The 21,600-nt window shown below is 44.1% G+C and overlaps 4 non-coding genes across 4 annotated transcripts; 2 read left to right on the plus strand and 2 right to left on the minus strand.

Moving 5' to 3' along the window:
* Positions 1-3,085: 3,085 nt before the first annotated feature.
* TRNAV-CAC lies at positions 3,086-3,158 on the minus strand. Its single transcript has one exon. It is a non-coding gene; the product is annotated as a tRNA-Val (tRNA).
* A 6,454-nt stretch (positions 3,159-9,612) lies between these two features.
* TRNAS-CGA lies at positions 9,613-9,693 on the plus strand. The gene has a single exon. It is a non-coding gene; the product is annotated as a tRNA-Ser (tRNA).
* A 1,445-nt stretch (positions 9,694-11,138) lies between these two features.
* TRNAR-ACG lies at positions 11,139-11,211 on the plus strand. The gene has a single exon. It is a non-coding gene; the product is annotated as a tRNA-Arg (tRNA).
* An 8,291-nt stretch (positions 11,212-19,502) lies between these two features.
* TRNAL-UAA lies at positions 19,503-19,585 on the minus strand. The gene has a single exon. It is a non-coding gene; the product is annotated as a tRNA-Leu (tRNA).
* Positions 19,586-21,600: the final 2,015 nt, after the last annotated feature.

Below are 21,600 nucleotides of genomic sequence, written 5' to 3' on the forward strand. Positions count from 1 at the left end.
CCAGAGAAACAGAACCGGTAGGATGTTTATGTTATAGAAAGAGATTCATTTTAAGAAGCCGGCTCACATGATTGTGGCAGCTCAGTGAGTCCAGAACCTAATAGGGGAAGCTGACCGACTGGAGACCCAGGAAGGAGTGATAATTTGAGTCCAAAGGCAGTCCGCTGGGAAACCAGAAAGAACTGATGTTACAAATAAAATGTGAAGGCAGCATGGTGTCAAAATTCTCTCTCGTCCCCCGGAGATCAGCCCTCTTCTCTATTCAAGACTTCACTTGATTGTATGAAGCTCACTCACATTATGGAGGGCAATCTGCTTGACTCAAAGCCCATCAGTTTAAATGTCAATCCCACCCAAAAACATCAGCACAGAAACAACCAGAATAATGTTTGACCAAACATCCAGGCCGACCATGGCCCATTCAAGTTGAAACATAAAATGAACCATCACAACTGTTAAATATTTTTATCCTACCAAACAATGCCTAAACAAGGCCAAGACACTCAGAGATGTTTATCTTTGCTAAAGTGTTTCTCCTTGAATGAAATACAACTTTTCCCTCCTGGTCTCAGTAAAAATCTTTTGTGGAAACAGTTCCTCATCCTCCAGGTCCTGGATCCAACTGGTTGAAGGTAACCGGTTATTGGATCCATCAGAATGGCCCACATCACTTGTAATCTCATGATCTTTTGCCCAAATAAAAATTAGATTTTGTTTGTCGATCTGCATACTCATCTGACAGCGCAGATGTAAATTTTGGCAAACACGGCCAACAGATGTCTTACCAAAGAAAATGAGAAGCCGATGCCTGCTAAATGTCCCGTTCACCCCACGCATCACGTCTTGTACTCCACACCTCATGCGAAACAGCGGTGTGCTTTGTCCACCTATGAGAGTGAAGCTTCCGTAACTAAAGGTTTGGGTCGCTTTTCAGTTTCTCAAAATTTGCAGAAACAAAGAGATTTTTTGACCGTATAGAAATGAAAGGATCTCGCCTCTTTAAACACATGCCTACAGGATGAATATCGCTGCTGCTGGCCACAGAAAAGATGTAAAAATATTTGTCTTTTGTAAAATCACAAAATCAGAGTTTCAAATTTGGGGACAAGGAGAATTCCCTCCTTTAATTTAGGAATACATTGAGGATGAGAATGTAGAAAAAGATTCCAGCAAAGCAGAAATATAGATGCTCCAAAACCGGCTGACGGTCTTTGAAGAGGGCATATAAAGACTAGGAAAGGAAGAACCAACCGGATGAGCCGGAGTTGTCCAATGTCACATGCAGATTGACACAAAAAACTCATACAGTGAAAAAATGACTCCATTTTTGGGAAATAAGACTGGTTCGCACAGACCTTTCAAAAAATGCCACCACAAAGACCAGTCATGTTAAACGGGACTTTCTCATTTCTTTAGTAAAGCTGTAACTTATTTGGAATCCAACTTTTATTTTACAAGTTCAAATTATGTCTGTGCTTTAAAACCATCTTCCCCAAGAAAGAGAGGTTGAGCTACAGTAGTGTCCAGTGTGCTATGGAATGTTTTTAACCAGTGGACATTTCTGACATGGAGATGATATGACGAAGTTACGGATGCAGAAGACGACTGATGTCAAACAGCCGGGCAACCCAAACAAGATGGAAAGTAGGTGGACACTTTTGCAGAGCTAGAAAGTAATTCCCACCTGTCCAGGAACCTGCTGTTGCTATTAAGTAAAATCCTGAGGATTCCATGCTCAGCCATATTGAGAGGACATTTAGTTGGATGTCATCACACTGAACTGACACAAAGCAGTGTAATACAGGCTTGAGAGGAACAGAACTGCATGTCAACGTGAATTTTATCTTTAACTGGTCTTGGTTTTACCACGACATTAGAGAAAAGAAGAATGCCCTAAGGGCTGCAAGCAGTTCAGTGAAATATTACTGGAAAAGGAAACAAAAAGTAAAAATATCCTACAGTATCATGGGACAGAAAAAAAAACATGTCATTACTTTTTATTAAATATAGGTAACATGTTTAATTTGTCCTATTGTATTTGTTTTCCTTTTAAAAAATACTACATGTGTGTACTTTATGCATACACAATAACAATCTACAAAACTGAAATATCAAATAAGAAGTTTAAGTTTCTTTGTCAGAGGACAGAAACATTATAAAAGTATTGTTATATTTCCTCACATGTACTATTTGTTTAATTAGTTCTGCTATTAATCACTCATGGCTCCTTTTAACTAGTCCTAGGACCGGGATCTAGTCCTATTGTTTTGATTAAATAACAGTATTTATGCAACAGAACAGCGAATAGAATGATATAATTTCAAACACACACCTGTTTTCCATATTTTTATGTTACAGTAATGATACATACGTGTATAATCATTCCTTTTGTATTTCGTGACTACGGTCGTGCATTTTGCGCTGCAATGGCTATGTCCTAGGTCGCTCTCCGAGCGGCCGCCGGCGCCCGCGCAGTCCGCCCGCCGGAGCCCCGCACGGCCCAGGCCTGGGGCCGGGAGAGCGGTCGGGCGCCCTTCCCACCGCGAGGGGGCGCGGGCTCCCTCCTCCCACCGAGCCCGGGGCGTCGGGGGCCACGTGGGTTTGTTTGCAGGACCCGCGCTCGGGCGCCTGCGCGCGGAGGGAGGAGTCGCCCCCCGCGGGTGGAGCGCGGGGCCCGCGGTCCTCGCTCCGAGCCTCGGGGAAGCGCGCGAGGCGGGCGGCGGGGAGCGCACCCCCTGGGCGCCCCGCAGCACCTGCTCCCCCGGCGCCGGGGTCCGCGGATTGGGGGTGAGAACAGGAGCCTGCCAAGAAACAGGGGGGCTGGCGGCCGGTGTCCCTGCCCCTCGGCTTCCGTGGAGACCCGGACCCCGGGGGGAGCGACCCTCCCTGCGCCCGCGCCCCGCTCCTTGTCCCCGCGCCTCCCCGGCCGCTCACTGGCCCCGGGGCCCGCAGCGGGAGCGCAGGCCGCCCGGGAAAACTCATTCCTAACAGACAGGAAGGGCGACGGCTTGACATTTTCCGTGGTTTGTGGGTTTAAGTCCAAATCTCTGAAATCAAGTCAAGCGCGTCTCGGGGTAAAAGGAGTTGTTTCCGCCCGGTTTCGAACCGGGGACCTTTCGCGTGTGAGGCGAACGTGATAACCGCTACACCACGGAAACGCTCGCGCCCGTTCCGGCGCGGGGGCGCCTCTGAGCGAGCCCACGTGGCGAGGCGGCTCTGCCTCCAGGGCCTGGGCTGACGGCTCCGGGGCGGTTCTCTCCCTTCTGCTTACAAAGAAAGGAAGCCCTCGTATCCAAGCAAAAGCTTCACCCAGGGCCCCAATTCCTGCACAAACTTCAGGCATGAAAAGCCTAGGCAGCATCCTGGAGTACTGGTGGGGGGGGGGGGGGTTGGACTATTAATAGAAGGTTTTATTTAAAAAAAAAAAAAACTTGACAGACAGCACTGTATAAATTTAAGGAGTACAGAATAATGACTGGACTCACACATACTATTAAATGATGACCACAACCCCAGAATTTGATCTCAAGACCTCCCCATGCCGTCGACACCGTTTCTCTGCCCCTGCAATGGAGCCTGATACTCATCTCTTGGTGACAGAAAATGACTCTTTGGGAACCAGAATTGAGCGGCTTGAGCTCAGGAGGTGGTCAGAAGCCGCAGCACGTTCTGCCATAGCCTCTTCCTTTGCAGATAACTGACTAGAAGTAGTCACGCGGCTCCATCTCACTACCAGGCTTCTGAGACCCATAAGGGAGCAGATGAAATATTTCGAGAACACCATCGCTGGCAAAGAATGCAAATGCAAAAAGCCTTTGTCCTCAAGGAACTCAGAGTCTAGTAGTTAGTCTTCCTTATAGAAGCATGATCTCTTTGTTCTACTGTTTTATTGCCCAAATTTAGCAGTAGGTACAAACAGGAATCAAGACAAGATTATGTCACCTCACTCTCAAATCTCATGCTCTCTCCATCATAGTTGAACTGGACACATATTAAAGCAAAAAAAAAATTAATATGAGGTATTATGCCAACCAAATTGGCAATATTTGGCAACAAAATGTAATGCCATAGTTACTCTTGATGAGACTCAGACTGAGAACAAGTCTTTCTAAATTCATTAAATGACTCAAATAAAAATGAACTGACTCAGGTAAAAGATAAATTCCTATCTTGGGGAATGGGTAACGATAGGATAGTAAAAAAGGAAAGGAGAAAATGGCACAATAATTTAGTGATATGTGGGTCTGTATTTTAGTCAGACATTTTGCTAAAAGTCAGAAATATTGCAGACTTTGTTTTCTGGAATGAGATAAGCTTAGAAGAGGGGAACTATCACCTGTCTCAACCATATTTAGGGAAGTTATTCTACACTTCCAGATTATAACCCCCTAGTGCTAACTGGTAGAAGCGGTCCTTTGAGCCCAGCCTTAGGAGGTTAGTGTCCTCTTGTCTGAGATATTTGTAATGGCCTCTTTGAGGTACTTACCTACTAAGCTCAGCTGATACTCTCTAGCATCTACCACTACCACCTCTCTCCTTTTTTGAGACTCCAGAGGGCCAAGTACAAAGTGTGACCCATGGGGAGTGTGATACACATCAAAATAATTGCATGATTTCCCGAATTTATATTGACAGAAACCTGGCCAAGTGTGAATGGGAATGGATCTTAAGTGAATAGGATCAAGGTAGCAGGAATGCATCAGACCACGCTCACTGACACAGTCTTACTTGGCAGAAGTACCCAATTCAGTGTTTTAACTCAAGGATCTGGGAACAGCTCTAAATTTTTATTCATTAAAAAAGTATAATTAATAAATGATTAATATATAGACCCAAAGTTAGGGTGAACCAACACAATGAAATTGAAACATCAGTATTTCCTTAGTGTATGCAGAGCAAACTAGAGGCATAAGGAGATTGAAATTCTAGAAGGAATGTATCGTGGGCTTCTCCAGAGGAACTTTCACCAAGGTTGTGAGAAGGAAATTCATGAGGAGAGCCTCAACTGCCCGATTTGCTCTGCGGTGACTTTCCCTCACAGGCCAGAAATTACAGGGGTTCCTGCTACCACTAAACTGGAATCCCTGAACATAAGGGACATGACTGGATCACAGGGTGATAGGAGCCAAATGTTGGCAAGGAATTGCCAAAGACTAGATGGGTGTTGTTACGAACTCAAAATTCACATGTTCAAGCCCTAACACCTAATGTGACTGTATTTGGAGATAGGAACTTTCAGGAGGTAAATAAGATTAAATGAGGTCATTAAGGGTGGGGCCCTCATCCAATTGGACTGGTGTCCTTATACGGAGACAAAGACATACCAGAAATCTCCCTCCGAGTCTGCGCAGAGAAAAAGACCATGTGAGGACACAGCAAGAAGACAGCCATCTACGAGCCAGAAAGAGACGTCTCATCAGAAGCCAGCCCTGCATGCACCTTGATCTAGGGCTTGATCTGTGTGAGCTCCCAGACACTGGAGCCACTGTTGAAGGTAGTGAAGTCCAGTTTCCCTCGAGAAAGACCACTGACGCATTGCCAAAATTTTATACTGTTTGTCTTCCTCCTAGCCTTTCCTAAAAGGACGTGTGTCCTTTTACCAAAGTGACTGTGCATTAGGGGAAAGGAAATAGAATTTTCTAGGATTACTAGAAAATGATTGGCATTAATTCCTAGAGGTACAAAGCATCACTGCTGTCCACCAAGCAAGGTAGAGACTCAATGATGTTTGCTTCTGGTCCATTTCACTGTGGGCACAGTGGGTCTCTACACCCACCCTGAGATCATTTCCCTAACTCCAGACAGTCTCTTTAGCATCGTTTCTTTCATTTATTTTGAGAGAGAGAGAGCATAGGGGGAGGGGCAGAGGCAGAGGGAGAGAGAGAATGCCAAGCAGACTCCTCTTGGGGCATGGAGCCAGATGTAGGACTGGATCCCATGACCCTGAGAGCATGACCTCAGTCGAAATCAAGAGTCGGATGCTTAACTGGCTGAGCGACACAGGCGCCCCTAATATTGTTTCTGTGACTGATTGAGGGAATGCTATTACGGCAGAAAAGGCCAAGGGGAAGCCACTAGAAATTCCTCTAACCGTGACAGTAGTAAACCCAAAGCAGCACGGGTGTTCTTGGAGGGGTAGCGGGGTGTGGTGCCAACATCAGGGACCAGAAAGACACAGGGCCGGAGATTGCCTCCATATCTCCTTTCAGCTTGCTTATTCAGCTGTCGGAGCGCTAGGGAGAATGACAGTGAGCTGCTGCAAATTCAGTCAAGGGATTATTCCACTTGTATCTGCTCTTCGGGTGTCATGTCATCAGCGGAGAAAATCAACACGTGCGCGGGCACCCAGTACACAGCTCTTGATGAGGTCTGTGCTCTTTGTACTGAACCCTAAAACCCATCGGAAGCAGTGGGCTTCTGGCTGGCTGGGCCAGCCGTCCCCCTTACCCACCCGACCTCACAGGTATATAGGTACTCCAGTCCCATGTTATAAATGAGTCGCAGAGACCCCTTACCATGTCACCATGTTCCAACGTGGAAAGCTGATCGTTGTCTTACATACGGACATTTCAGGCAAATGTATACCATGCAAACCGCTCACGAGGGGAATGGATCTGCCTTTCCAGGACAGCTTAGTCTTGTCGGCCTCTCTTGTGTCTCCCAGCTGTAGTGCCCTTGGGCTGCTATAACAAAGACTCCAGAGACTCGGTGGCCGAAATGACAAGCATTTACCTCTCGAGGTTCTGGGAGGTGGGAAGTCCAAGCTCAAGCACGTGCAGATTCTGAGTCTGGTGAAAGTTTGCCTCCTGGCCTCATGGCTCCTGGAGGGCAAACTTCTCACTGTGTCCTCACATGCGGGAAAGAACTCTCCACGGTCTCCTTGATAAGCGCCTTCTCCCATTCTTGGGGGCTCTGCCCTCAGGACCTGAGCACCTCCCAAAGGCCCCCCTCCAAACACCATCATCCTATTGGGGATTAGGTTTCAAGATACCAATTTTGGAGGAGCACAAGCAGTTTATAGCAACCCCCAAAACATCCCCTTCCTTTTCTGACTTCAAACCATGTTTGTCTGGAGTAAGTTGACACAGACGTCCTGTGGAGGGAGGCCAATGGCTCAAGGGGTCACAGGTCTGACTGGGGTCACAGGTCACTCCTGGCTGTCTGGTTTCTTTCCTCTCTCGTGAAAAACATCTTTCTTCCTATATTGTTCAAAGAAGTGATACTGAACTGTGATGCTCAATCTGACGCTGAAATAAATTATTACAACATTTTGAGAGGAAATTATCCTGAGTTGATTCGGCACATCCGGACCCGCTGGGGTCCGTTAAGTCTGAAGGTCTTGAGAGACAACAAAGGAGCCATCTTCTAAGATTTCTTTTTACCTCCCACTTCTTCCTGACATTGAGAAAGGACGTTGACTGAGAAAGTTTCTGGGACAAATTTGGAAATCAAAGACGCTCTAAAGAAAACTATAATAATTCACCAGTCCTTTCTCTACCAACTTTTCCCCCACTGGGCAGCGTCCACATGCGTTGGGCTTCTCAGGGCTCCCCGTCCAGGGGGTCGATGTTGGAGGGAAGAGAAAAGAGCATCTCCTGGGGGGTGTCGATGGGCACAAGAAAGCGGCAGGTTCCCAGTGGCACAGAGTCTGAGAAGCCGTTTGTGATTGAGAAGAATCTCTGACAAAAGTTAAACTCCCCAGGAGGAAGCTGGAAGGAAGGGATGAGCTGTGACAGCTTTTGGATGGTGTCCTTTTAAACAAACGTCCTGGTTTCTCTGTTTTTTTTTTTTCCTTAGGGACTCCTGAATTCCTTGGTAGAGTAGAAGGATTAGGAGAAAATCAAGATCTAGCTAAGAACCACAGACATTTCAAAGGAGCCTTTGATTTATGGATGGACTCGATAGTCTTCATCCCAAGATTGCTTGAGTCTCCAAAGGGTTCTGTCAAAGGCCTGAGAATCAAACCAATGAAACTGCCCCACGGCTAGCCTTGGTTGGTCCCAGGTCTGTTGCAGAGCTGTGGACTGGGTAAATGGCAAAGCTGGGGGCGGGGACTGGAGATTGCTACAGAGTTACTCCACTCAGTGCTCTTTGCCCCTAAAGCCAAGACAGGATTTCCTGTAAAAACAACTCCTGGAAACTGTTCTAAGAGCTACACTCTGGCCCAGACCGAAAATACTACTTTCTCTGCAAAAACAAAATACACACACACACACACACACACACACACACACACACACACAAAAACAGATTTTGCAAGTTGTTACTCCTAGATCCAAAGGAGGATGTTTACACTGTTTAAATTCTGTGAATTTGGACAAAATAGTCCAAGATTGCACTGTGGAGAGAGGACTTCTGCTTCTCCCAGAACACCCTAGAGCAAATCAAGACAGCTCCCCTCAGCAAGCTTTGAAATCAGGGTGTGCGTTCCAGGTCTCGCTGGCCCTGAGTAGGGCCAGGCTAGAACCCCATTCCAGAGCCTTCTTGCCTTGTTGCCTCAGGCTTCTCGACTGACTCCAGACTGACTCCAAATTGCAATTCACTCGCTCTGGGGCTCCGGGTGAGGGCTCCTTCAGAGCCCTCTGTGTTGCTGAGTTCCAGAAAGGAAGCTCTCCATTCACCACTCAGAGGAGGCCTCTGGTAAAAACAGTTTCTGTCCCCTCCTCATTTGTAGTGTTTTCTTGAGCTTTTATGTAATATTTTTTAGTAGGTACATCCAAAGTCTAAAATGGCATGCAGTAACTTTCTCCCTCCTGCTCCTGAACAATTCCATCTGCTCAGTCTCCAGCCCCTCAACTGCTTACCGTTGTCATAAGTTTACTGATTATCCTTGAGAGATTTTTTTTGTAAAATGCATGTATAATCTAACACAAATATACTTCCAGTGGTAGCATTCTATGCACATTGCTATCACTGTTGTTTTTATTTTAAAATATATGTATGTACACAATGAACTTTCTCATTTTCTTTTAAATATGCACAGCACTCCACTGTGTAATTATGGCATGATTTATCCAACTAAATAATTCTGAATAATTAGGTTTTTCCCGATCTTGTTATTACCCTTAATGCTGCAGAGAATAGACTTAAGCACAACATAACCTCTCATGTGTGCAAGTATATCCTGTACATGTGTGGAAATGCTGTATCAAAGGGTATTTGCATTTGGAATATTGGTCGGTCCTGACAAATTGTCCTCCACAGCAGCAAAGCCTATAGTATATTCTGGGGAGAGCACAACTGATTAGGCTTCTGGATACAACTCCTCACTTCATTTCCTGCCAACTATGAAGTACAACCAGGCAATCCATGAAGACTGTAGAAAAATGCTGAAAATCAAGGATTCTTGTGATGCTGGAATATTGCCTTCTCTCGGAGAGGTGAGATTTTGCAGCCTGGGGCCTGGCGGAATGGGGTTGGGTTGGAGGAAGCTGGGAAAGGGCTTGGCGGGGGGGAGACCTGATGAAGGGGCTTGGGAGTGATTTCTTTCTGTGTCCCACTTAAAGTGAACATGCCGAATGAGTTGAAGCAGCCAGCATTGGTAAGACCGGAGTGGAATCAGGGCCTTGTATGAATGTGTATTCTAATGTATAAACATCGTACCCACCTGGAGCTGTGATGGCCGAGTGGTTAAGGCGTTGGACTCGAAATCCAATGGGGTTTCCCGCGCAGGTTCAAATCCTGCTCACAGCGCTTGGTGGTGCCTTTTCTACCCAAATTGCAAAATGAAATTCTCACCAACAGCTGTATTTTCAGCTTTTCATCTTATTCCGCAAACTGTAAAGTAGGAAGGCAGCTTTCCTTCCAGAGGTCTGTGTTGATTTTCCCCACCCTTTCGGAAGCCCCGCTCGGCGTACTTTGGCAGTGGTATCCTTCCCCAAGCCGAGCGCCTGTGAACCCTCGCCCCGGTGCGTGGGCGCTGCCTCCTTAGGCCCCAGTAAGCAAAGCCTGAGATTCAGCGCTCAGAATAGCTGCTTGTTCTGTACTGGGATTATGAAATCTGGAGGCAGACGCCAGGGGCAAAGAGAACCAGGAAATTTTATTTTTAAAACTCTTTGATGAAATACCCCCCCCCCCCCCCGTGCTGATAATAGAAATGTAGGTAAGCTTCCTCAAAGAGTTCTCTGGTATTTAAAAAAAGAAAAAGGAAAAGCAAGCAAATAAACCTAAAACAGACTGGTGGAAAACATAAAGTTCTAGGATCATAAAAATCCATTCGTGCGTGTGTGTGCGCCAAGCGCTCTTGAAATCATCGTACAGAAATGAGGAAATTGAAGCAAGGAGAAAATAAGATTTGGCCAAGGCAGTAGGTGGAGTGGGGCAGGAGTTGGGTGCCCCCCGGCTGCCTGAGGACCCAAGTCCCTGTGCTTCTCACCTTCAGAGAAGAGGACCGGCCTCACTTACAGATGCTTTTGTGTTTCCACGCGTCTATTCCGCCTGTATTGAGCACTTTAATACACCTAGCCGATTTACGTAATAATGACCGGTAGTCTTTAATTCTATAATTATAAATCCAAACTTCTAAGTTCCTATGTGAATTGGGTTCTTAAAATGTTTACCTTTTTTGAATTCTTGCCGCACCGTGGCCTAATTTGGGAGGGTGGGTGTTTCTGAATGTCTGTTCTGCTTCATAGAGTCTGAAATCATCTCCTCCAGCACGAGTTTTGGCTCTTTGGAGAGTGCAGTAGAAAACATAAGATTAATAACTCAGTAGTGCATTTTATTCCACTTCCCTTGTCATTATATCAAAATTTTAAATGATGTGGATTACTAAAGATTGATCCACACATAGCCTCAGTATTAAGTACATAAGAAAAATGCGATTGCTGATGGACCAGTGAACCGACAGCATAAACTACTGAAGCGTTCATAGGTAGAAACAATAGAAACAAGCATGCACATAAAAAAAAAAACAAAAAAAAAACGCAAGCGACTTTCTGTCACACACATAATGTTTCAAGGCAGGAAATCCTTTCAGAAATGCAACTATTTTACCAGAATGTAACTCAAAGCAAGCTAATCCCAATCAGTCCGCTTTACCGGAAACCACAGGTCTGTCTCCTTTGGCTCACTTCTACATCAGGAAGCAACTCAGTGATTCTAATGAATAATAAATAATCAACACTTTTGAAGCAGGAGGGCCAGTGGCGCAATGGATAACGCGTCTGACTACGGATCAGAAGATTCTAGGTTCGACTCCTGGCTGGCTCGACCTTTCTTTTCTTTCTCGAAAGAATGTCTTTCTGTGCTTCTTCAAGTTGGTAAGAGAAGCAAACTCTCAAAAAATGTCTTTCTGTGTACGTTCTTCAAATTGGTAAGAGAAACAAACTCTCAAAGTGCTTTGGAAGGTAATTCATCTGATCTGGCTCCTCACCTCGGGGGCAGCCTTGGCTATCCGGTGAATCGGAATGAGGGCTCAAATGGTCTCTCTTCCTCAAGTTGCTTTTGCCATACTGACGGTTGACTGAAAGATCTTTGGAAAGACAACTTCAAGAATCAAATGAGGTATATTATTCGGCCATAAAAGGGAATGTTCTGATACATGCTACAAACTGGATGAACCTTGAAGACATCTGCTGAGTGAAAGAAGCCAGACGCAAAAGGCCACAGGGTATGATTCCATTTATAGGAAATGTCTAGAATTGGCACATCCACAGAGATGGTAGCTGCCAGGAGCTGGGAAAGGTGGAAAGGTACGAAATGTGCTGGGGGGTGATGGAAATGTTTTGCAGTTAGATAAGGGTGATGGTTGCACAACTCGGGATGCACAAAAACCACTGAATCATACACTTTTCTGTGAAGTTTATGGTATGTAAATTATACCTTAATATTTAAAAATCAAAGAAGCATCGAAGGAAAAAAAATCAATACAAACCAGTATTTTCTTCACGAAGTTTCCCCCCGTTGGGCAGGGCTCTCTCTCTCTCCTGCACACTTTCTGTCCCTGAGCATCGGTCCCGGAGGAAAGAGAAGGGACATCCACCGGAAAAACGTCGAACCAAGAAAGACGCGGCTGTGGACAAACGAAATCAGAGCCTCGCTTAGACCCTCGGTTCGCCGATCTCCGCAAAGATCCACGTTAACACCCACGAAAGCGACTCGGCCCCCCTGTCCCCGCCCCGCCCCGCGGTGTGGCCCGCAGCGCCGGCACCTCCCCGCGGAGGGCTGGCACTAGGAAACTGTTTAGGGTCGTAAAGGATCCCAGACAGAAGTGGAGCAGACAAGAGGCCAAGGATGTTAGGGAGACGAGGGAGCGGCAGCCTTTGGCGGGGTCTCTCCAAACAGGGGGGCTTCCTCTGCAGGTGCACCAGCGCGCGACGCCTGGGGCAGCGTGGGGGGTGGGGGTGAACACAGACAAGCAAAGGAGACCTTCAGGTGCGGACATACACGTCTTCATCTTACAAAAATGGGTTGGCGCAGGACAGCGTGCGTTGTGAGTGGGCGCTGGGGAGCCTGCCACGCGTCCAGACCCGGTTGGATGCACGGTCTGTCCAGCTGAAAGCGAATTAAAAGGTGGGGAAAGACGGAAGAATGGTCCAAAGGATTTGGAGCTTCCTAAAATAAATGCTTCTTAAATTTTAGCGCACGGGAAAATCACTGGGAGGGAGGATTAAACGCAGTTTTCTGGGCCTGGATCCCGGAGATGCCACATGGGTTCCTGGGATGCAGCTGGTGAAGTTTTAGCAACGGGATGCTGGCGCGACCGGCCCGCGGACCGTACTTCACTGCTGGACTGGTGCGTTGTAGTTCATCACCCGCTTTTTACCACTAACACCAACACGGAACTTGCACGGTAGAGTGGAAAAAAAAAAAAAACAAACAGAGCGTCCGTACGGAGAGGAAAATCACTACTTTAGCACTATTCCACTAGGCTTGAACCAAGGTAATTAATTTTTTTCCAAGGTAATTAATTTTAAGGTAACCGACCGTGTCTACTCTCAAGATTTTTGTTTTCCTCAAGATTTTTGTTAGAAACGTGTAAATTTCATCGAATACTTCCCCCCGCCCACTTTTGGTGGCTCATTTTAGAAAGAAGTCCTGGCTGGCTTCTTTCCATGTCCCCCTCAAACAAACAAAAAGAACTTTGATATAATAATCACACTCTTGAACCTAAAGGAGAAAACTTGGGCTTTTTTTTTTTTTTTTTTTTTTTTTTAAATCTGCAGCTTGGGAACTTCTCTTCCCCATAAAAACATCAACAGAGATTATTTGGTGAAGAAAAATTTTTTCGTTTTCCCCCAGAATGTTCTAGAGCTGCACTGTCCAAAACAATAGCCATTAGCACATGTTTCTAAAACTTAATTCCAAAAAAAAGTGTGATTTCTTATTCATGGGTTTTTTTTATTGATTCCATGTTGGATTATAGTATTTGGGATAAAACATTACAATTAATTACACTTATTTATTTATACTTTTTAAATATGGCTACTTGGAAAATTAAAATTACTAATTATATAGTTTTAAGTCTCACATGTTCCCTGTGGCTATTGATGTGGTAACATCAGTAAAGTGCAATTAATTTGCCAGGATGTGGTTCTTTGGGGCAGACTCCGTGGTGGTGTCACATTCCAAAGAATCTGTTTTTTATTCCAAAAAATGCATGTATTCTTCTCCGAAAGCAATTCCTACTGTGTGAACATGAAAATTTTTCATACTGTATTTCTTTACCTGCCTTTTTTTTTTTTTTTTTTTCTATGCAAGAGGGCTCTGTGAGTTGTCTGGTGAAAGAACCTGCTTAGTAAACAGAAGAGCCTGGATTGCAGTTTGGTGAGGCTCTGTCTGCAGGCTTTGTCATTTTGAAAATGTTAGGCCTAGTTTTGTTGAAAACAGTATGGAGGATTTATTCTTGATGAAACCTGAGTTACTCAATTGTTATATATGATGTGGAAGACTAAAAGCTTGATGTTTACTTTATAGATGCCTTCAGTTTCAGAAGGTAGCAGTAAGAGAAGTTTTCAAAGAAGAGACAGAAAGACTGGATGGAATGTGTAAAAATTTGCATGAAAAAAATCACTCCTCACAGCGCGTGACTGAAGCACCATAAACTATTTTTAGACACCAGAAAATTCAGAATTCTCATCTGATGACAATGCCCCTTCCCTATGCAATGAGATTATCAGTGAATTGCTTTGCAATAATTGAAATATTTTGTCTTTGACTTCTGACTTTATCATCTGAGAGCTTGTAGTATGAGCTCCAGCAGTTACCGGAAATGCTGTTTTTTTATTTTATATGATCCCCACAACTGCTCTTAATTCTTTTTGCATCCAGGAAGAGTCACCATACGTGATGTCCAGTAACTGTTTGTAAATGGATCAGGGAATATCCAATTTCCTTTCTCCACTTTTTTGGAAGTCAGTAGAACTGAGCCAAACACTGGAGCTGAGGGGGAGGGGGTAGGAGCTCCCCACAGAGAAAACAAACCCCTTCCTCCTGCAGCGTCTTTCCAGCGCCCCCTACTGTCAGAATTTCAGAGCCTGCAGGTACAAAAAAAAAAAAAAAAAAGTGAAGGCCCAGATCCCTTTTCAAAAAGCTGTCTAAAAGGATGAATTTGAGAGGGAGAGGCGTATTTAAATTTTCTCCTGTGTGTCTCCTTTACTCCTTACCCAGAACCCTTTCCATCTGCGGTCACCAGATGTGTGGGTTCTTTCCTCCCACCAAGCAATTCTTCAACACCAGCTGATATCTTGGATTTAACTCAATTCTGAGACTGTCTATCTGGAGGTCGTGTCAGATCCCACAGGTTACGAGTTCAGTCTCAGGAGACCGCACTCACCTCAGACGCCAAGGGCAACTAGTCAGCCCCGGGTGACCGCCAACTCTGTCTGACTTGGCAACAAACTGGAGGTTCCCAGGAGCTCCTCTCCCTTGGACTCCATTATTTGCTAGAACAGTTCACAGAACTCAGGGGAACACTTCCATACATCTAGCAGTTCATTACAGGGTATGATAAAGGATGCAGATGAACAGCCACATGGAGAGATGCATGGGGGCAGGGGGTTCTGAGAGAGTCTCAAGCATAGGAGTGTCCGTCCCTCAAGAGCTAGAGCACATCACCCTCCCAGTACTTTGGGTTTGTACCTCCAGGTGAGGTGAGTTCACCAACCTGGAAGCTCTCTGAATCCCATACTTTTGGGATTTTTATGGACGCTTCATCATGTGGTGACTGATCATTAACTCTTCTTTCTTTTCCCTTCTTAAGAAAACTGGGGGCAGGGCAGAGCAGTCCAAGTTTCTTTTTTTTTTTTTCTTAAGGTTTTATTTATGGGACACCTGGGTGGCTCAGTTGTGAAGCGTCTGCCCGATGTGTGACTCGATCCCAGGACCCTGAGATCATGACCTGAGCCAAAGGCAGACGTTCAACATTCAACCAACTGAGCCACCCAGGTGCCCCAACATTCCAAGTTTCTAATCATGGCTTGGTCTTTCTGGTGATCTTCATCCAGGAGCCACCAGGAACCCACCCACAGTTGCCTCAGTAGAACAAAAGACGCACCTGCCACCCAGAAAATTACAGGAAAGTCATCTCTCTCTAGCCACAAGACGAGGAAAAGAGCAGCCTAGCAAGATAGACAACGTTCAGACAGTAACACTACTCCAATAACACACCACAGAAAACACGGTGTCTCAAACCCCCACTTTCTCATCACCATCTGAAAAGGCCCAGCGGAGAGCTTAGACCCCCACTTCGACCAGCAGTGAGGGTGGTGTTGAAGAAGGCCAAAGGTAAGATTGGCAATATCAAGGCCCATTGCCCAGACCCCACTCCCACATCCAATTCCTGCCAGACCAGAAGCTCAGGGCATTCGGGTGGAGCTCTTAAAGGGGAAATTAACTTTTGGTTGACATGGCTGGGCCATTTGGTTGGGAAAAATCTTTCCTGTCAGCATCCATAAGTGGGCTGGGCAGATTTTCAGAGACAAAAATCGTCCAGTCTGCTGCAGGATATTACAGTCCTAACTATGAATTGGAGCCAAGGTAAGATAGAATGGTTCACAGACTGGTATACACCTTTCAAATTTGTTAGTCTTCCAGGCAGGTGAGCTGCTGTTTCACTCACTTCCAAATATTCTGCCACAGTTTGGAGGGGTAGTCTCCCCATATCTTGAAAGTGAGGGAGAGGTTCTACAGCTTGAAATTCCTTAAAAGTGACACTCAAATAAATTTTGTTCTTCACCTTACTTTCACTGTCCATGTCTAAATACCTGCGGCCAACAATTTTTTTAATTTAGGGGGTTGGTTTCCACAAGATAAGTTATATTTTTATCTAGCTTTTCCCAATTCTGGCTTAGAACAAACCATCCTGTGTATCATGCTAGTCCTTCTGCCATTTGGTTTTCAAAATTTTGGTGCTAGCTCTTTATTTTCCCATTAGTGTCCTTGTGCATTTATGCCTTCAAAACATCCCCTTTCTTTCTTTTTTAGTGGATTTTTGGGTAAAGAGACATCAAATGCCCATCTTAAATATGCCATCTTTACAGGCAGATCTATCTCTGACTTACTGTGATTTCTCATCATGCGAGACACCCAGGAGGTCAGTAAAATAATATCATAGACAATGAATAGTATGACACCACTTATGTTCAGATGACAGTCCTACAGGACTCCAGCTTCCAGCTCACATGAAGAAGGCTGGAAAGAGTGTTGCTCCTAACCTAACAACCAAAAATCTGGACAATTTAAAAAAATCATAATCTTTTTTTTTTAAGTTGTGTATTTTTATTGGGTCTTCAAGTCTGGGTCCCACAGCCCTCATCTGATGTCACTCTTAGCTCTGCACTGATTTCTCCCCGATGTGCACATAGGGCTTGCCCAAGTAGCCTACTGCAGCCAAGGTTTTATTCCAAAGCTACCTCTCTAAGGTCTAAGGTTACTATGGTAGAGTTTTATACAACAGTTTTCCTTAAAAATATTCCATAATTTGTTATCCCCAAACAAAATAAGATTATGCTAAGAACTATATCACTGCCAAAGAACAACTTTTCTCAGTTCATAATCTTCTGTGAACCCATGAGAGAGCCGAGGTCTCAGAGCAACCAAACAGTTTGAAATCTAAGGAAAACAGGTACTTCCAAGTAGAAATGGGACATGAGCACTGGCTCACCCAAAACCCGTGGGATGAAGATGGGGCCTCCATGCAAGAGGGTAAGAAAAATCCAGCTAAAAGTCATCATTGTGTGATGAACTGCTGAAGTCCGGGTGTGGGCAGGCAGGGGTATACTGGAGGGAGGTTGCACACACTTCGCTGAGCACTCACAAGAAAGGCTGGGACAAGGGAAGAGAGAAGAGAAAGACTCCTTCAGGGGTCCGGGCCTGGCAGAGGGGAGTGTCAGCACCCAAATAAAGAAGTCCTAAACGCTGAGGGAAAAGCACCAAATACCGTTAGAAACTGAAGAAAGTACAAAAGAATAAAAATCTCTCCCCTGGGGGAGTGTCAAAAAACCATATGGGCCCAGAATATTAGAGAATGTCAACTCCCGGATTGGGGGGCGAGGGGGAAGGAGGAGAGGCTGACTGAAAAAGTCAGACCTCAGAGACCCAGAGACCCACGGAATATCACAAGTCTGGGGCTGAACTGTGACAGAAAGCCTCTTGCACAACCCACTGGACTAGCAAACACTAGCTACCAAGAAACGGAAGGGTAGCCCTGGGGGAAGGCAAGAAATCCCAGGAGAGAAACCCTCTCTGAAACCCGCACAGAGAAGGCCTAAAGCTGAGGGTAGCACAAAGCCACTGAAATAGGACTCTGGTAAATTCAACCTCACCCTAAACCCAAATAGTGCCAAAAGAATTCAAAGCCAGTTGTGCCCAGAAGATCATAGCAATGATAAACCACAAACATAACTCCTGCTTAGATTGATTCAAGCTCACACATCAATAGCTTAGTAAAAGGGACATATCCATCTCCAGCCTAAATACTATTTGCCTCACCGGCTACCATCCTAACACTACGTCTAGCAGCTAATGAAAAATCATCAGACACTCATAAACACAAGAAGAGACCATGCACTGTCAAGAGAAAAAGCAATCAACAAAGGGAGATTCAGAGATGTCCCACATAATGGAGCTGTCAGAAAGGAAATTTCAAATAGCCACGATTATTATGTTAAAGGCTCCAGTGGAAAAGATGGACCACACACATCAGCAGATGAGAAATTTCAGTAGATTGTTGGAAACTGAAAGTCAAATGGGTATGCTAAATTAAAAAAAAAAATACACATGGTAACAGAGCTACAGAATGCCTTTAATGGCTCACCAGTAGATTCCACAGATCTGAGGGGAAATTGAAGGGGGGTCAATAGAATCTACCTGACCTGAAACAGCAAGAAAAAAAAATCACTGAAGAGTTATTGATTAATGTCAAGTGGTCTAATATATTTGTAATTGAAATCCCAAACAGCAAAGCAAGAGAGAAAAGAGCAGAAAAAAATATTTGAAGAGATAATGGCTGAGTACTTTCCCAAAATAATGAAATAAAGCCACAGCTCCAAAATCAGAGAACCCTAAGCATTTTATATTTGGGGGGGGGGGGGAACCATATTAACCTGCTATACAAAATGCTGAAAACAAATAAAAGAGAGAATACTGAAGGCAGTCAAAGAACAAAATACATATTATATATGGCTGAAAAAGATAAAAGTTACATCAGACTTCTCACCAGAAATTACGTATGTCACAAGACAAGGGAATGACACTTCCAAGTGATGAGAGACCAAAAATCATAATAATTTTAAAAACCCAAAAAACTGTTAACCCTGATTTCCCTACCAAGCAAAAAATATTTTTCAGAAATGAAGAAGATAGAAATATATGTCCAAACAAAATCTAGCAGACTTGCACCACAGGAAATGTGAGAAGGAATTCAGGACGAAGGAACAGGAAGCCAGAGAGATAGGAAGGACTAAATGTCCACAGAAATGGTTACAATGCAGGCACACAGAAGGCGTATTGTCCCCAATTTTAATCACTCTCGATAGGCTCGACTGCATAAAGCAGAAGTAGTGATGTGCTGTACAGTAGACACAAGAGCAAATACCACAAGGATAGCCCAAAACAGAGAGGGCTAGTCTATTGCCGCAAGCTGCTCACCCCACACAAGCAGCCGCGGAATATGCCATTTGAAAGGAGACCCAGGCTAACTGCAGGTGTGTCTAGAAAACCCTTGGGAAACTAGTCCAGATCGTTTTAAAAGACATGAAAAAAAATAAGACATGAAAAACAATTTTATCTTCACAATAGTGTAGTGAAGATAAAAATAAACCATGTAAAATGCTCATAAATTTCAAAGACAAGAAGATAAAGGAAAGGAACACCTAAAAACAATTTAAGAACACAGTGGATTTTAATAGAAATACATCAGTGATGACATTATATGCAGATTACTTGAATGCACCAATGATACAGTTTGTCAACTTTTGGTAATAAAAAGTCAGACCCGGTTGCAATGCTGGACCGAGTCCCAGCTCTTAACAAGGGAATTCTAATCTCACATAAAGCACACCTACCGGGAGTGGGGTTCGAACCCACGCGGGCACATGCCCATTGGATCTTAAGTCCAACGCCTTAACCACTCGGCCATCCCGGTGGCACATGTAAACCTTCTTGTCAAAATTACTAAATTAGAATTCATAGAATTCCTAGTCCCTAGAAGGTTTTGAATATACCTGGGAAATCTGTGACCAGGCTTTATTTAATGTATGGGGAGGAAACAAGTCCTTATAATGCTTCTTGGGGCGGGGGGGGGACTAGCAGAAATGTTTATTTTCAGCAATTATTCTAATCACTAATTTGTACCATACATTATAATGGGTGTTAGGGAAAGACTGAAACATCCCTGATCTCACAGACTTGCAGTAAAATGAGAAATATTATGACAGAAAAAGCACATGATGTTACCGGAATACTCACGTTGTCAGATTCAACTCACTTTGCCACCACTTACGCTCAAGAGAAGACCCTTCTTTTAATGGATTTGGAAAGAAAACCACAAAGGAAAGGGAGTGGAGTAAGAGGTGGAGAAAATGCAGCCGCATGAACTATGTCTCATAACTCTACAAAGGTGGTGTCTACACTGCTCATTACTCATCAGACAACACTGGTTTGCCTGCTGAATCTAAGCCCCCATTCCAAACCCATGACTCTGACTGTCCAGGTGAGGGTTTCGAGTCTGGAACCAGAGGACAGTTAATACTGAGACAAACTACCCTTACAGTAAGTTTAGAAAACCCTACTGCACACATATGGAGTTTGGAGTTTAACACGTGATACTGGTTTTAATAAGGAAGTATTGTAACCAAGAGTTCTAACTCTCCACTAATGAAATCTCTTTCCTGAGTACCTACTATGTACTAGGCACTGAGTCAGGTGCACATAATCTACTAAGTCAGTAAAACACTCAAACACTTCAGTCAAGGGACTGGATTTAAGAACTCATTAAAGCAGGTTCCAGATGGGCATTTGGGGGGTTGTATTGAAAGTTTGTGATGGCTTCTAGAATCCCTGACAGGTTCCTTTTTCTCCACATTTCTGCCAACACTTGTTAGTTCTTATCTTTCTCATAATAACCATTCTGACAGGTGTGGGGTGAGAGCTCACCGTGGTTTTGATTTGCATTTCCCTGATGATGAGTGATGATGAGCATCGTTTCATGTGTCTGTTGGCCATCTGGTTGTCTTCTTTGGAAAAATGTCTCTTCAGATCCTCTGCCCACTTTATTTGTTTTTTTTTATATTAGTTGCATGAGTTCTTTATAATTTTTTTGGATATTCACCCCATATCAGATACATGGTCTGCAAATATTTTCTCCCATTCCATAGGTTGCCTTTTTATTTTGTTGATGGTTTCCTTTGCTGTGCAGAAGATTTTAATTTGATGTAGTCCTACTTGTTTACTTTTGCTTTTGTTGCCTCTATTATTGTGATTCTTAACAAAGAGTAGAAATATCTATAGAGTTTATAAAATATACTCAGAGAGTGTAAATACCTAAATGTGAGAGGTAAAAATCAATAGAAATGTATGTAGAGAAATGTCTTTGTGACCCAGAGGTCAGAGAGGACTTAAACAAAAATTCTAAAAGCACAAACAGTTGGTATAGTTTACTTCATCCAAATCAAAAGTATGTTCAATGAAGGCCACAGTGGAAAAGTCAATGGACAGGCAGAAGATATCTGAAACATTTAACAAAGACAGCTTCATCCATGTTATGTAGTAAGAAGCCATGAAAATCAGCAAAATCAGGCAGAAAATTCAACATAAAATGGGTAAAGAATAGGAACAGGATGCTCATCAAAGCCAAGATAAAGAAGAATCTGAAAAGATTAACAAAGATTTAAAACATTTAATATTATTAGTAATGTATGAAAATGCAAACTAAAATGAGATATTACTCTACCTACGTTGAGTTTGAAGAATTAGAAGCCTGGATGTGTCCATTATTGCAGGTCTGAGGATATCTGAATCCACGTGTCCTGCTGATGGAAGTTTATGCTGATGCAGTCACTGTGGAGAGCAGTCTAATAATTTTAATTCAAGATCAATCAAATCCAATGATCCAGACGTTCTGCTCCTAGGTGTATACGATTCTCACTCGTCATCGCCCCC

Source organism: Zalophus californianus, chromosome 7, assembly GCF_009762305.2.
Source record: "Zalophus californianus isolate mZalCal1 chromosome 7, mZalCal1.pri.v2, whole genome shotgun sequence".
Taxonomy (NCBI): domain Eukaryota; kingdom Metazoa; phylum Chordata; class Mammalia; order Carnivora; family Otariidae; genus Zalophus; species Zalophus californianus.